Here is a 2,483-nt window from a genome sequence, read left to right as displayed (position 1 = left end):
ACCCATAACCGAACAAAGCTCTGTGCGTCTCATATTGACGCTAAAGGGTGCCATGTGCGTTCGATGTAGACAAAATGTCAAAAGCGTCAGTATTATGACGCCCAAGGATGAGAATGCGTTGGTAATGCCTCAGCTTATGGAATTGGCGCAGTGCTTCAGCACATCATGCCAAACGGTGAAGAACATCCCATTGCATATGCTTCATGTACTTTGTCCCCTGCTGAAAAGAAATATTCACAGATTGAGAAGGAAGCTTTGAGTGTGATTTATGGAGTTAAAAAATTCCATCAATATCTTTGGGGAAGATCCTTTCATTTGATAACTGATCATAGTGACTCTCTTTGGTGAACATAAGCACTTCCCAATGATGGCTGCCGCTCGCATTCAGCGGTGGGCTATAATTTTGTCGGCATATGATTATCACATCATGTATCGCAAGGCAGAAAGTCATGAAATGCAGATGGCTTGTCACGAATTCCATTACCTGAAATTACGGATGTTGGAACAGAAGCCATTTCAGCAAATATCAACACTCTTTTGACAAACCATCTTCAAGAAGCTCCTCTAAATGCAGCACAGATTGCCAGAATGACAAGAACAGATCAAGAACTTTCTAAAGTTTTTCGTTATGTCATGGAAGGTTGGCCAATTGAAGTGTCAGATGATTTGAAAGTATTCTATGCAAAAAGAGATGAACTGTCAGTGGAACAGGGATGTCTGTTATGGGGCACACGAGTGATTGTACCATTCAAATTTCGAAAATCAGTGTTACATGAAATTCACTCAGGACACCCTGGAATTGTTCAAATGAAAGCTCTGACTCGTAAATATGTGTGGTGGCCAAAAATTGATACGGATATAGAAAGAGTTTGCAAGGAGTGTCAAATCTGTCAACAAGAACAAAGAATGCCAAGTCACGTCCCTCTTCATCCATGGGAATTCCCGGGTGAGTGTTGGAAAAGGTTGCATGTTGATTTTGCTGGTCCTTTCCTGAACAACATGTTTATGATCGTTGTTGATGCTCATTCTAAGTGGTTAGAAGTTTTTCGTATGCCACAGATTACTTCTCAAGCTACAATTACCAGATTGAAGAAATTGTTTTCTGCATATGGATTACCTGAACAAATAGTGACTGACAATGCAACTACTTTTACTTCTGATGAATTCCAAAGATTTGTGAAGCAGAATGGTATTATGCATACCAGGAGTGCACCAAAACACCCAGCAACCAATGGATTGGCAGAAAGATATGTCCAGACGTTTAAGATGGGTATGAAGAAATTGACTAATGAACAAATGTGCATTGATGATAGACTATCTTTATTTTTATTGCGATATCGCACAACTCCTAATTGTACCACAGGTCAGTCACCATCTGATTTATTTTTAAAGAGACACTTTCGCACCAGGTTGGACTTCCTGAAACCAAACATTCATGAAACTGTTCGCAGAAAACAGTATTTGCAGAAAAATCAACATGACTATCGGGCAAGAGAGAGATCCTTTGCTGTGGATGATTCTGTTTTCCTGCGAAGTACAGTGGAAGGAGATCCGAAGTGGCTATCTGGAGTGATTACACAACAGACAGGACCTGTTTCGTACAAGGTACGTGATCCGATATCGGATACTGTGTATAGACGGCATGGTGATCAACTGAGACCACACACTTCGTCCTCAGAGATTCCAATGCCACAGAATGAAAAGGAGACTGCTCAATATGTTGAACCCAATGATCAAGCTCAATATGCTGAACTCAATGATCAAGATTCTGGATTTGCTGGAACTTCAGTAGGTACATTTGACTCTGAGGTACCTTTCGAACCAACGGAACCCCTGGTTCCAAGTCCAGTGGGTCTGCGTCGCTCTAAACGGACTATTAAATTACCACAGCGTTTTAGAAAATGAGAATTTGAACTAATGTGGTGCTTTTGAACTGATAATGTGGTGTATTGGCTTTAATGGGGGAGGTAATGTGGTGTATTGGGATAATGTGTATATATGCATGATGTGCATTCATTGGTTCCTATGCCTGGGAGAAGGTATTTAAGTCACGTGATGTGATTTGCACAGGTTGATGTGATGTAATCTGCGTGTGACCTGAACACCAGTAAAAGCATGTTTGATAGCATTTGGTTGTTTGCCTCGTGAATATATAACACCTACTATTTAATAAGGTTTTAAAAAATGCCCCAGGAAATCAATTTATAGTGGAAATATCACCTCTTTATGGAAAAGTTTGTTGCTGTCAACATTGTTTTTGGAAGATACATTAAAAATGCAGTTAGCTTATGTGTACAGATCTACAATGCATGGCATAAAATGTGGTTAATAGTGGATAATTTGACGCGCTTCCGTGTCAAAGAGTCTGTTATCAGCGGATTCTGTTCATGTGTGCCCAGACATTTTAGAAATCCCGACCTGCTGATGTTTTACGGCCATGTACGGAATAAAGAGTAGGTATATATGGTAAACCTATATAGCTA

The sequence above is a fragment of the Leuciscus leuciscus genome (genome assembly GCF_965113295.1).
Source record: "Leuciscus leuciscus genome assembly, chromosome: 7".
NCBI classification, from domain to species: Eukaryota; Metazoa; Chordata; class Actinopteri; order Cypriniformes; family Leuciscidae; genus Leuciscus; species Leuciscus leuciscus.
This window is presented reverse-complemented; position numbering follows the sequence as displayed.